The following is a 14446-nucleotide window of genomic DNA, read 5'->3' as shown; positions in this document are numbered from 1 at the left end:
TTTCATTAGCTCATCCATTTTCATGGTCATCTTGGAGATTTGGATGGAGTTGTTGTTGATTGTGTTAGCTTGCTCTATAGCATAAACACCCTTGCTAGATGTAACATCCCCATCTCGTTCATACCTGTAGACACCTAAAAATGTCTCCCCAAAACCAAACCCGATGATGAACAACCTTTCACCGTCATTATTGGTCAGGTAGGATACTTAATTTTTGGAGTGCTTAAATCCATATTTAGATTTCATAAAACAACCCAATTCCTAGCCCATTTCCCCAAACTATAACTTATTTTACTTTTTTCGTGCCTTTAAACCAAAAATAATTCATTTCGTGTCCTTTCTGTAAAACGTTTAATCCATTTTATTTTGGTCCATAATCTGGGTTCAATGATTAAATAGTTGGATGGGGATTTAAAATAGCTTTCCAACGATATATTATAAGTCCAAATCCGAGTTATAACGAATAAGTTATGGCCAAAATATTAAACTGAGCCCAAACCGAACCTAAGCTCACCTTACCTACGACCCAATGATCATGTGGAGGGTCCAAATTATTTAATCCCATTCCTAAAATAATTAGGATTAATTAAAAACTTCTATAAGTTACTAAACGATTTTAATTATCCTTTTTGAAAAGATAAGATTAAAGAGTTTGAAATTGAATAAAACTCCTGTTTTTGAAAATCCTATTTATATCCGAATTGAAAGACGTTCAAAGATAGACATATATTATTTTAGTGAATCATAGTTTTTATCTAAATTTTATATGGTTGGATATCCCTTGAAATTATCTTTCCAATGATATATTATAATATCAATTCCGAGCTATAACGGAAAAGATATGAATAAAATGTCAAACTCTATCCAAAACTGACACCGTCTCACTATTTCGGCCATATCTTTTGTTATACAAAATATTTTAATCTGATTCTAATTGGGTTAGAAAGTAGAATTCAAGAGCTTTCTAAGATATCTTATTCATCTTATTCCAATTTCTGGATCAAAAGATATGATAAAAACAAAAATCACAAAAACTGTTGTCTATCGCAAGAGTTTTAATCCGATTAGTATTCGATCTTTTCTTAATTCTTCAACCCTTCTTTTTTTTTCTCTATAAATAGAGGTCATATAAACCCTTTTTCCAATCAACAAGCTTGATCATCAAATCATTCTCTTCTCCCTCTTTAGCCTAAACACTAGCCTCCCCATTCTTTCACTATTTCTTCCTTTAAGCACTCCAAGGAGTCCATACAATACTTGAAGTTCTATACTTAAACCAAGGCGTGAAAGTTATAATTAACTAAGGGTTTGGACCAAATCAAATATTTTTATTTAATTTAATTTCCATTTGATTTATATTTTTATTGAAGTTACTAACAGTTTATTCATGATGTAGCAATTTAAAGGAACGCGCGGAATGATTAGGTTATTTTATTTTTGATTTGACTAACACTATTATGGTTAAATTGCTTCCAATATTAATGTTTATTCTATTATTATTTATGATCACCATATTGCATGTTTAAAGGGAATATGTAATTGAAAATCACGCCTAATAAGATAATTTGGACAACCGGTTTAGGTTCCTTTTTAATCTTGTTATTCATTCAAGTGATCAAAAATATTTTAGAATTATATGTTGCATTAATATTAAACCAATTTAGCTTAATGATAGTTTGGAGCAAATTGAACCTTTGTTTGCATGCCTTTGAGATCGCAGGAATTACTTTTCACTATAAGAATCGAGTAGAAGCCAATACGGGCGAATGTGACTCCATGACTCACTTCGTACCATCATCCCCGATCCTCCTTTAGTGGTTCCGAACCATATGGAGTTATTAATCTCATGGATTATGAATGGGGTGTAACCTTCATGGGTCAATCGTTGTTGCCTATCGTTGTCCCTTTATCGTGGTTGTCTTTTATGATCCGTGAACAGTTTACAAGTTCCTTAAAAACTTGTTGGCGGCTCCCTACTTTCCTTGTCCCTAATCGTATATATCAATTCCCACTTCCTATGAGTGCCAAGCATATTCACACATGCTCTAACGTAGGCGCACTTCGAGCGACGCCTAAAATTTGGCGACTCCACTGGGGAGGATTCTTGGTTATTTATCGATTTGAGTGATCGGTATTTAATTAAGATGAGTGGATGAGACTTGAAAGATTCTTGAATTGTATTCCTGCGATTTAATTGGCATTGTCACATTTTCATATGATTTTTTTTAGGTTACCTATTTTGCCACAATAGTACGTGTTCTACGTATGTGGCTAGCCCAGGGGATATAAGCTCTATCAACCCAAAAACGCTCATGGCAATAAGGGTTCATCCGAGTTTTTAAATCCACCCAAACCATGGAGTCGAGTTTGATTTCAGCACGAACTTGCGGAGCCTCCGTTGGCATACACCCTCAAGGGAGGCTGCCTTGCTAACGCGTCCAAACTCTTAACCATGGTACCCTTTGACACCCAAAAGCTGGACCATAGTCGAAGATAGAACTTGACTTTAGGTTGCGAACTTCATTGCATCATGCTTGACGATGTGTTTATATGTACATTTTTTTTTTGAATTTTTTTTCTCTTATCAAAACCCCTTTTTTTTATTATTAGAGTCAAGCCATAGATTTTTTTTTAATTTTTGAGTCACCCGGATTTTTATTCCCGTATACTGCATAAAGGTTAACTTGTTACGTGTCGTGCCCCTTTGGATCTGTAGCCCCGAGTTTTATCTTTCATTTGGAATTGGTTTCATCCCAATCAGAGTCACAGATCAAAAGTTATAACCGATATACTACCGCCTGTCCAGTTTAGGTGTCTTTTTAGCGTTACCTTTTTTTTTAAAAAAAAAAAAATTAAAAATTTGTGTCAAGCTAGTCATAGCCAAGTCCTTTAATCCGTGTCAACTCAAATAACATAGGATTATAGATTTTTATTTATTTATTTTTTATACCCATAAGTCATAACTCTTCTAGAATTCTAGTCATCTTCCTAGTTTCTTGTGATTTTTTGTGCTAACCTTAACATGTGTTCTCTGTCTTTGATTGGGGTTGATCTTATTTATGACTAATGATTGTCAATGGACCATTTTCACCTAGTAGATAGCATAAACATTAAAATTGGACAAAATTAATCAAGTTAGTTTGTCTTTTAGTCTTCCGTGCTATTTGGTCATTGGGTCTTTTGTTTTTCTCAACATCCTCATGTCTAGCCATGCGATCATACCACGAGTCTTAATAAACTCACCTAATCACATATGTTGAGTCATTGCACACACTTCATCTTCGAGTAACGCACTATATTGTTTATGATCGTATACTAGGACCATGCATGCGTCATTTTCCCTCGTAATATGAATGAGTGGAGTATTTCCCATCAGTTTTTAAAATTTTTTCATACACTCTTCCTTTTCAATATGAGTATTGAGTCAAAGCATTAAGTGAGATGATTTTGTTCCATGATACTCGAGTTCAAGAATCACTAGTTAAGAGTTGGAAGAATAAGGGGAACGTCATTCCTTCCTTCTTTTCTTCCAATCAAAGCATCAGCAATAACAAAATTCTTGTTCCTCTTGGCGGTAACAATTAATTCATAAGCAACCATGAAGACGAAGCACAAGACAAGTTCCCATACAAGATTTCATTTTTTTCTCTTCTTTCGTTTCATCCCTTTTCCCTTAATAATTAGTCTAGCATAGGTTCTTCTTATCCTTATGTCTATATGCCATGTTCCATCAATGAGCATTTCTTTCCTTTGCATTCGATCATGCCATTCTAAAAAAAAAAAAAATAAAATTGCCGAACTAAATACAAGGTACACCAATGACTTGAGGCACCTTTGGAACCCTGTCATTCCCTATTAACCATTTAATCACATATCCATTTCTTCGTCAACCACTTTGAGCCTCGTCTAACGATTGGCCTTATTTATTCAATCCACATCCACTTAACCCTGGGATGGGAAGGTGTGCAATTTGTGTAACAATCAGAAAGTAAGTTCAAATCAAAAAAAAAAAAAAAAGGGAAAAGAATAAGTAAATAAAAAAAACAATGTCTAAAGGCAAGTGTTCCAATGTGTCCGATATGAACATGTCATAAATTGCGTCTCTCATCGACTGTTTGGTACCGTGCCTGAGAAACATGAATGCTAAGTGAGTGATGGACCACATGATCTGAGATTGCCTACATTGATTCACAAGAATGGAAAAAAGAAAAATAAAAGAAATTCAAAACAAAAAAAAATATATGAAAAATAAAACTTGCAAAGTCTAATACATAATTTCATATCTTGGGGGCTTCTCTTGGGTCTTGATCCTTTTACCCCTTTCTTCTATAAACCATCAACTTAACCACATTACAACCCTTGAAAGACCTCTTTGAGGTGTACCACACTTGTGCAAAGTTCGGTTAGAGCTACGTTCGGCCTGATTCCTAACAGATACGTAGGCAACCTCACATTGAGGTGCGGCCACATTCATATCCATGCATGATCGAGTCAAAGAATATCCAATGCTTACCCCTACCTATTTAGAGCTAGACTTGGGGACTTGAACCCACATCATTTAGCCTACCTAGCCTAAAGAGTCATCATCTTTGACTCTTCTCACATCTTTTTCCATCATCATAACCTTTGCAGCCAGCCTTAGTATCACATTCACACACTTTACCCACACATACATAGCCATATCATCTTTCCCTTAGGAACCCTTTATTGTGAAATCTTGTTTCCCTACTGTGCATGCTTCATCATCTTTCAAGATAACATTCATTAGAAGAAACGTTGTATACTTGCTTAGCTTCCTGACCTGAGCAATATTCATTGTTTCACGCATCGCATAATGTGCTGAGCAACATTTTTTAATCATACAAAGCATATTGTGCTTAGCTCCTTGACCTAAGCAACGTTCATTATGCAATAATCACTTAATCTGTATACGTGCTTAGCTTCCAGACCTAAGTGACGTTCAAGATCGTTTCTTTACACTATATATGATGCTTAGCTCCATGATCTAAGTTCATTCATCATGTCACATGATGTAATTGTCCTTAGCCTCCTGGCCTAAGGACATGCATCATGCATACATTACTTTCAAGAAAAGCAATTCAATCCAAGAGATTCATTTTGTCTTGCTCAACGAGGAAGTTCAAAACTTCTTTCCTTTTTCGCGTCTTTTCTTTTAGGGAAGTTCAAAAACAATTTCAAAATTTTTTCTCATCGAGGGAAGTTCGAAAATAAAAGTTCAGTTTTCACATCTTTTTTTTTCGGGAGAAAGTCGGTACCTTCCACTCATGACAAAAATTGACGGAAAATGTTTGCTTTTGCATCATCGTTTGCTTATGTCTGCACACACACATATATACACACACACACACACACTCACAAGTCATAGACATGTCATGTCACATCAAGTCAAACTTGGTCAAGTCAATCACAATATATACGAGTCCATTGGCAAATTTATTTTTGCAGGTCTCATCTACAGCCCACGTTCGGGGACAAGCGAACCAACTACAACCCACGTCCGGGGACAAGCGGACCATCTACAGCCCACGTCTGGGGACAAGCGGACCATCTACAACCCACGTCCGGGGACAAGCGGACCATCTACACCCCACGTCCGGGGACAAGCGGACCATCTACAGCCCACGTCCGGGGACAAGCGGGCCATCTACAGCCCACGTTCGGGGACAAGCGGACCATCTACAACCCACGTTCGGGGACAAGCGAACCATTTACAGCCCACGTTCGGGGACAAGCGAACCAACTACAGCCTACGTCCGGGGACAAGCGGACCATCTACAGCCCACGTCCGGGGACAAGCGGACCATCTACAGCCCACGTTCGGGGACAATCGAACCACCATCATTTCATGACGTAAGGTTCTCGATACACAGAGACTTGCAATCTCATCATCAGTCGACTTTCCTCAAGCATGGAAAGTATTATCCGGTGGATTTCTTCAAGCATAGAAAACCGCCAAGTCGGCTTTCCTCAAGCATGGAAAGCGTTATTGGTGGATTTTTTTTCAAGTATAGAAAACCGCCAAGTCGGCTTTTCTCAAGCATAGAAAGCGTTATCGGTGGATTTTTCTTTAAGTATAGAAAACCGCCAAGTAGTTGGCTTTCCTCAAGCATGGAAGACATTATCGGTGGAATTCTTCAACCATAGAATGACACCAAATTCATATGTCAACTTTCCTCAAGCATGAAAAGTGTCATCCGGTAGGTTTCTTCAGGCTTAGAAAGCTAACAAACTCATCTGTCGGCTTTCCTCAAGCATGGAAAGCATTTCAACAAACGTCATCCGGTGGATTCCTTCAAGCATAGGAAGCTACCAAACTCATTTGTCACCGATACACTGGTGTCAGATAAACATTCTATCCCTTTACTCTTTTATCTGTGGAACTAACATTTTTCTGCAGGTATCGGCGTATATAGAGTGATTTAGGATCGCAGAACGTCTTAAATCATTCTCCGTCCCTATCAACTACTTTGACTATAGTTTTCGAAACTGACGTTTCTACAAACTTAGTCAAAGTGGGGGCTTCTGTAGACACCTAAAAATGTCTCCCCAAAACCAAACCCGATGATGAACAACCTTTCACCGCCATTATTGGTCGGGTAGGGTATCTAATTTTTGAGCGCTTAAATCCATATTTCGATTTCATAAACCAACCCAATTCCTAGCCCATTTCCCCAAACCATAACTTATTTTACTCTTTTCGTGCCTTTAAACCCAAAATAATTCATTTCGTGTCCTTTAAAATCATTCATTTCGTGTCCTTTTTGTAAAACGTTTAATCCATTTTATTTTGGTCCATAATCTGGGTTCAATGATTAAATAGTTGGATGGGGCTTTAAAATAGTTTTCCAACGATATATCATAAGTCCAAATCCGAGTTATAACGAATAAGTTATGGCCAAAATATTAAATTGAGCCCAAACCGAACCTAAGCCCACCTTACCTACGACCCAATGATCATGTGGAGGGTCCAAATTATTTAATACCATTCCTAAACTAATTAGGATTAATTAGAAACTTCTATAAGTTTCTAAAAGATCTTAATTATCCTTTTTGAAAAGATAAGATTAAAGAGTTTGAAATTGAATAAAACTCCTTTTTTTGAAAATCCTATTTATATCCGAATTGAAAGACGTTCAAATATAGACAGATATTATTTTCTTGCATCATAGTTTTTATCCAAATTTTAAATGGTTGGATAGCCCTTGAAATTATCTTTCCAATGATATATAATAATATCAATTCCGAGCTATAACGGAAAAGATATGAATAAAATGTCAAACTCTATCCAAAACTGACACCGTCTCACTATTTCGGCCATATCTTTTGTTCTACAAAATATTTTAATCTAATTTTAATTGTTTTAGAAAGTATACTTCAAGAGCTTTTCAACGATATCTTATTCATCTTATTCAGATTTCTGGATCAAAAGATATGATAAAAACAAAAATCGCAAAAACTGCTGTCTATCGCAAGAGTTTTAATCCGATTAGAACTCGATCTTTTCTTAATTCTTCGACCCTTCTTTTTTTTTCTCTATAAATAGAGGTCATATAAACCCTTTTTCCAATCAACAAGCTTGATCATCAAATCATTCTCTTCTCCCTCTTTAGCCTAAACACTAGCCTCCCCATTCTTTCACTATTTCTTCCTTTAAGCACTCCAAGGAGTCCATACAATACCTGAAGTTCTATACTTAAACCAAGGCGTGAAAGTTATAATTAACTAAGGGTTTGGACCAAATCAAATCTTTTTATTTAATTTAATTTCCATTTGATTTATATTTATATTGAAGTTACTAACAGTTTATTCATGATGTAGCAATTTAAAGGAACGCGCGGAATGTGAGTAATTATTAATTAATTTAATTACTCTTATTTTAATTTCTTATTGCTAGTATCATGATTAGGTTATTTTATATTTGATTTGACTAACGCTATTATGGTTAAATTGCTTCCAATATTAATGTTTATTGTATTATTATTTATGATCACCATATCGCATGTTTAAAGGGAATATGTAATTGAAAATCACGCCGCTAAACTAGTACATAATTGAGTTTACATAACACGTGTTTGTAACACTTATTAAAGGGCAAAATTAATAGATTTATAAGTAACACTTTGGTAACATTTTTGTAGATTGTAACACTTAATGTAACACTTTTAAAATAAGTAACATTACAAAGTATCACTTTTCACATAGGTAACATTATAGAGTAACACTTTTGAATAGATAACATTTTATAGTAACACCTAAGAAGTGTTACCTTATTTTATAACATCCCTAACCTATAAAGCTCTAACATGGCATTACTCCTCTTCTCATCTGCTAATTGATTAACTAAAATTAGTTTTGTTCGCTAATAAGGACAAATATGTAAATTACCCTCGTTGCCTTTAGCCTTCTCTAAGGCCTTGTTCTTTTGAGTTACTCTGCTCTACTCTGCCTTGCTCTGCTCTACTGTGTTGAAATCTACTCTACTCTACTAAAAATCGCTCTGCTGATCAACTTTGTTATGTTCTGTAGTGTGTGGAAGCCATGCTCTGCACTTCTTTGCTCTGTTCTACTGAAATCTACTCTGCCTAAAAGCTCAAAAATTCGAGCCTAAGTTGTAAGTACTTCAACTCTCTTTTTTCTCTTTTTTCTCTTTTTTTTTTTTATTTGAGGGGAAAAGTATTACAACTCTACGAGTAATAAAATTCCTCAAAGTATTTTACTTTAAAAAAAGAAAAAAAAAAAAACTCTACAAGTGACAAAATAAAAACTTGTTTAAAAAAAAACAACAAAATAAAAACTTTACAGGTTTATATTGCTCGATTCTTTCTCCCACTTAGAAATGATGAACCCTAACATACCTCCAATTGATTAATCGAAACTCCCAAATTGATTGCTCGAATCTCCCAAATTGATTGCTCGAATCTTTTATTTCTCGATTACTCATTTCTGCTTGATTCTCTTACGCCTGAAGTGCTTCCAATTGATACGATAGAATTGCTGGATACAATTCTCTCTGCTGCTCAATTTTTGTTTGAGTAATCGCCCAAATCGAAAGTTTCAGGTATCAATTTTATTATTGTATGTTGTGTTTTTGATAGAAGTGGAGAAATTGTGTGATAATTTGTTGAGTTCATGCGATTTGAAAGTCACTTTCAGTTTTGCCATATCAATTTTGTAATTACTGATCGAATTTTCTCTTTTCGCTCGAATTTGCTGCAAGTTCGATATCGCTAATTTGTGATGTTTTTTTTAGATTCTTAATTATATGAGCTAATTTTGTTTATTGTCCTGATTTATGTTGAAATGCAGTTAATTGATTATTCCATAAAACTTTGTGTTAAATATTACTTTTTTTTTTCCCGCTAATCCACAGTTTATAATTAACTTTGATGAATGATTATTGATATTTTTGAACTGATTTGCTTCTGTTTGATTGTCTAAATGGATGGTTGAAAAGGATGGAAGGATTGAGGGGGTTAAGAAGAGGGTTTTTGTTGCTAGGTTTTGACTTGTTGATGTGTATATTTCGATATTCATTCTACTAAAACTAATGGTATAAATATTTATGAACAATGGGATAGAACTTAATTGGCAGACTATGTATTGATCCCTTGCCTTTAAGACAATCATGTACGAAGTGCTGGGAGTATGATCAGGTATGCCGCATTGTGACAATTAGGTAATCCATTAAGATGCAAACAGGTCTGAACACTCTAGTAAATTTCAAAGAACTAACCTCACTCCTATAATACATTTGGTATAGCTTAGAATTTCTCCAATTTTAGAGACCCGCCAAAACTCTACTCACCCATCCCAGTTTAAGCACTGATATAGTGACATATTAACTTGTAGATTGAAGTATACCCTGATAATTGCAAGCAAAAATCCTTTATGTATTCAGAGCCTTATATTATCTCTTGTATATGTTTGATAACAACTACTCTATAGTAGAAGCTACTAAAATTATCTGACACCAAAACCCATCAAAAAAATAACTTTTGGCAAGACTTATGCTTCGTGGCTGGGACTACATCTTCATCAGTTGTGTCAAGCAAAACTGTTTCTTTTGCTGGTTCAGTGCCATCTCCCACTACAGCCGCCTCTGTTGAATGTAGTAGTTTTTCTGTAAGCTTTGTTTTAAGCTCGTCTTTTTCTCTTACATTTTCAATGAGAAACTTTCTAACTGATCTTTCCCACGGAAATTATGGCAGTTGAATATCACCCTGATTATTTATTAGCTTGTTCTTGACACCCAAACTTATGAGCTCTGCATCCCTATGTATGCCCTTGCCATACTCGATTTAAAATTCAGTAGTTCTAAAAGGGGGTGCATGCTTGTTCTTTAGGATTTTCACAAGGACCTGACTCCCGACAATCTGCAGAATGAAATAGTACATATAGTTAAGGGGATTCATACACTATTTCAAACGATATTTTTATTAGTTCTTAATGGTTATCCTACCCCTAATTCAATGATTCAATCACTTAAATGTTTCTGCATCCCCTAGCCAGATTCATTTTGCTAATAGCTTTGAAGATAGCTAGGGTCAAGAGTCTACTAAAATTTGTTTACAACAATTAAAAAGTAATGAACTAGAATTAGCAATGTAAACTTTGATAATCAAGCTAATATTTCTAGGGGTCTGACACTCTAAAAATCTATTTGTGATCAATGATGTCCGTCAACTAACTGTTTTGTGTGTTCTTTGTAGGAATCAAGATCTAGATGGACATTATGAGAAAGCTAGACAAGCTAAGCAAGGATAGAACAAAATAGAATCAGAATGAGGGATTCGGGGGTTACATTCATGTTTTATACACTGAAACAGTCGATGAAGGGATCGAAATAAACAAAAAAAAAAAGTAAGAAGGTGACTAAAGATACTGACGAGTATACACCCGATGAAAAAGGAGAATTGAACCACTCATGTGAAGAGGATTAAAATCAGATAAGGAAAAACAGTGTAAACTTGAGGTCTCATTAAAAAAAGGTCGTTCTTTTTTTTTTTTTTTTTTTTTTTTTTCTTTCTTTAATCCTGACATCTAAATTTTTTGAATCCCAATTGTAAAAAAATCATGTAATACTTTCATTGTTTTTTAATGAATACTTTATAGCAAGAGATGACGCCATAAGAAGTGTGCATGCTTGCATATATGTATGTGGTTGATGTTTAGGGAGATACAGAAAAGAATTTTTTTATCCCCAGGATTGAAAAGATTGGAGCTGCCCGCTAAGCTTATTGTTACTGCTGTTGCAGTCTCTTATTGTTAGCGTTGTTTTTCTGCTGCTGTCACTTACGGTTACTGCTGTTTTGCAGCTGCTACTGTTGTTTTTTGCTATTGATTCTGCTACTTTTTGGTGCTACTGCTGTTTTTTTGCTGCTACTGCTCTTTGTTGCTGACTCTTGCTGGTGCTGTTTGCTGCCACTGCTTCCTGCCACTTTTATTTGCTGCTACATGATGTCTGCTAGAAGCTCTGTTGCTGCTGCTGCAATTAGTCTAGCATTTGTTTCTTTTAATTTTTTTTCACTTTTTTTAGATAGAGATCGAAGTTAATTTTCTTTTTGTTTTGATTATCATCTTGTTTGGCCAAACATTAAAATTGGTGTGTATGGATTTTTTTTTGAAAGAATTATGAAATTATTTCAATTCAAATTATTATCTATCATATATGTTAGTTTCTCATTCTTTATTGTTAATTTTATTTTATATTTAATAATAATAATAATAATAATAATAATAATAATAATAAATGTTACCTATTAATGAATAAGTGATACATAATGTCGAATACAGTGCTTACTATATGTCAAAAGATGATCGAAAAATGTTACCTTATAATAAACAAAACTGTTACATTAGTATAAAAAGTGAAATGTCGGATAAAGTGATACTATATGATTGAAAATGTTACTAAAGATAAGTAAGTGTTACGTAAGAAATAAAAAGTAACACTTTAAAAATGATACTAAAAATGTAAAAAGTGTTACATAAAGAGGGTTTATAGTATCACTATTGAAAGTGTTACCATATATTACCCAAAGTGTTACATAAGACCTTAGGTAACATGGGCGGAAGTATCACCCAATAAAGTGTTACATATTGTCTATAATAACACTTTTACCACTTTATGTAACACTTTTTGGGTGTTACTTGAAGTTAGTTTTGTACTAGTGGCCTAATAAGATAATTTGGACAACCGGTTTAGGTTCCTTTTTAATCTTGTTATTCATTCAAGTGATCACAAATATTTTAGAATTATATGTTGCATTAATATTAAACCAATTTAGCTTAATGATAGTTTGGAGCAAATTGAATCTTTGTTTGTATGCCTTTGAGATCGCAGGAATTACTTTTCACTATAAGAATCGAGTAGAAGCCAATACGGGCGAATGTGACTCCATGACTCACTTCGTACCATCATCCCCGATCCTCCTTTCGTGGTTCCGAACCATATGGAGTTATTAATCTCATGGATTATGAATGGGGTGTAACGTTCACGGGTCAATCGTTGTTGCCTATCGTTGTCCCTTTATTGTGGTTGCCTTTTATGATCCGTGAACGGTTTACAAGTTCCTTAAAAACTTGTTGGCGGCTCCCTACTTTCCTTGTCCCTAATCGTATATGTCAATTCCCACTTCCTATGAGTGCCAAGCATATTCACACATGCTCTAACGTAGGCGCACTTCGAGCGACGCCTACAATACCGATCTTCATAATGCTTTGCCGCCTCTTCTATGACTTGTTCCACCTGATCTTCTCCTTTGTTCATGATTGGGCCACTGGCTCCGGCATCTAAGATTGTTCTTCCTTAAGGTGAGAGACCACCATAGAAAGTATGAATGAGTTGATACTTGGGTATTCCATAATGTGGACATTGGCGTTGGAGTTCTTTTTATCTTCCTATGCCGCACTTAGGGACTCTCCACTCTTTTGGCGAAAGCTTTGAATCAAAGATCGAGCTTCGGCAATTTTTCTATGATTATTGAACCTTTTCAAGAATGACGTGGTAACTTAATCCCATGTTGAGAGAGAGTTTGGGGGCACCGCCTTCTCTAGCCATTCTAAACCTTTCCCAATTAAAGAGAACGGGAACATCTTGAGTCACCCCATTGGCTTTTATTGTGTCACAATATTTCTCGAATTCTTTTAGATGTTCATGAGGGCTCTCATACTTCCCACCCAAAAATTGTTTCTGCTCTCTATCAAGGCAATCAAATTAGGCTTGATTTTGAAATTATTGGCTTGAGTAGAGGGAGCATTGCTTACACTTTGCGCTCTAAAGTCTTCGGGAGCCCCAAGATGACGCAAAGGCGTATTCTCTCCCAATTTTTAGGGGTTTCAAGCTCTCAAAGTCAAAGGTAGAAAAAGGATTGATTTCCAAACTAGGTGAAGAACTAGGACTACCTACACCTTTACTTGAGGGTGAAGAAGGCAGAGTATCTTCTTCTTTGTTCGCTCACTCTCTTGTAGGGGTATCAGAGTTTCTACTTCTTGCTCTAGCTTCTCTTCTTAGCAATGACAAAGACCTCTCGAGCTCGGGATCGATGGGGACCAAAGATCTTGAACGAGTTTGACCTCTAATCATACAAAAAAAACTAAGAAGAAAGTGAACACTAAAAAACAACAAAAGTAATCAAAACTAGCAAATAAAAGGTGAGATAGTCTCAATAAAGCAATAAAATAACAATGGAAAGCGTCTCCCCGGCAACAGTTCTAATTTGACAAAGTAATAAACACGTCGTCAAATGCATATCCCTAAATGTAATAATATTTATAAAACCTAAACCAACCTAAATCAAGTAAAAGGTATGCAAAGGTTCGAACCGTAGGGAGAAGTTATACACCGTAATCACAAATAATCAATAAAGCTATCTCGGAACAAAGAGTGGAATTATCTAAGAGATTAATCTATAAGAGCAAATTGAATTTAAGACAATATATAGAAAACACCAAGGGGAATGGGTAGATGTAGGTTTCACTTAAACATGCAACATCATAGAAAAGAATCGATAATGAACTAAACATGCATAAATATTTATATAGATGGTCCAATCTAGCCACCTGTCTGGGTTAATTGGCTTCTCCTAACATAGCCTCTATGTTGTCAGATTAGAACCATATACTAGGAGGTTCTTGACAAGGGGAAAACTAGGTCGTTATCTAATCTTCCCTTGGTCAAACTAAATTTATAAACACTTAACAAATCTAAATAAAAGTATAGAGGCAAGTCAAGGGTCGAACCCAAAGGAACGGTAATGTTCAAATGCTTTCGATTTGGGTGCCTAAGCGAGGCCGAAGCCAAAGATAAAGAGAGAATACTAACAACTAACAAAACAAGTAACGAAGTAAAAAACACTAGGAACGGGGATCAACAAGTAGTCATGTCAATTGCAACAACTTGGTAAGAGCATGCCAATCAAAGGTT

The 14446-nt window shown here is 35.3% G+C and overlaps 1 long non-coding RNA gene across 1 annotated transcript; it reads left to right on the top strand.

The window, feature by feature from the left end:
* The first annotated feature begins 8554 nt into the window (after positions 1-8554).
* LOC110699542 lies at positions 8555-11606 on the top strand. Its single transcript, XR_002506915.1, has 3 exons — positions 8555-9079; positions 10731-11009; positions 11337-11606. It is a non-coding gene; the product is annotated as an uncharacterized LOC110699542 (long non-coding RNA).
* The last annotated feature ends 2840 nt before the right edge of the window (positions 11607-14446 follow it).

The sequence above is a fragment of the Chenopodium quinoa genome, unplaced genomic scaffold (assembly GCF_001683475.1).
Source record: "Chenopodium quinoa cultivar QQ74 unplaced genomic scaffold, ASM168347v1, whole genome shotgun sequence".
NCBI classification, from domain to species: Eukaryota; Viridiplantae; Streptophyta; class Magnoliopsida; order Caryophyllales; family Amaranthaceae; genus Chenopodium; species Chenopodium quinoa.
The sequence above is the reverse complement of the archived record's forward strand: the minus strand, read 5'-3'. Positions and strand labels throughout refer to the sequence as shown.